This window comes from Fulmarus glacialis, unplaced genomic scaffold (genome assembly GCF_000690835.1).
Source record: "Fulmarus glacialis isolate BGI_N327 unplaced genomic scaffold, ASM69083v1 scaffold8819, whole genome shotgun sequence".
Lineage (NCBI taxonomy): Eukaryota > Metazoa > Chordata > Aves > Procellariiformes > Procellariidae > Fulmarus > Fulmarus glacialis.
Window position 1 is genome coordinate 19531 of NW_009235208.1, and position 800 is coordinate 20330.

Sequence of the window (800 nt, forward strand, 5' to 3'; positions counted from 1 at the left end):
CAGAGCAGGGTGCAACAACTGAAAACATCAGTGTCTTATCAACATTCTCATACTGAATCCAAAAAACACAGCACTAGGAAGAAATTTAACTCTATTCCAGCCGAAACCAGGACATTAATAAAAAGGCAGAAACAGAGGAAATAGAAGCTCTTTGCTTACTTTGATAGATATTAAAAAATGAGCAAACATGTGGAACAGCATCTTCTCATTGAACAGAGAAGCTCCTTCCCCCTAACATTCCTCCTGACACTTCTTCCAAATGAGACATCCTGGTGCCATGCAGGATGCACTAGGGTGTCCCACCGGACCTCCAGCTGCTCCTCAAGATGGGTGCTGGTCTCCCATAGGTCTTGAGTCACATATACCAGCCCCTGAGCAGGACTGATCCCACTTACCACCTTCCCTTCCTATTTTAGACCAGTAAAAATCATTTTCTCCATAGGACTGCAATTCTGGTGAAAAACACAAGAGGGTGGACCATACCCAGACATTCAGATGCATCGGTTTTTCATTTTGCTACCTGTATAAAGGGCTCCTCCTTTTGCTAGAAATTAAAGTTCTGGACCTACCCTGGCCTAATTGTAACACTTGCTTGCACAGAATTTCTTAGTTAATACTGGATGAAAAAATAATCACTACATATAGAAACAGTTTGGTAGTGTTTTCATCCTGTCTCTATTGGCCAAATTACTATCATATTAAAGCAATTTATACCATCAAATTAAGGCAATTTATGGTTTCCAGGGTATTAACGACTAATTCTGGTAGCCTTGATTTTCTACCTGCCTGAAACTCAGTTT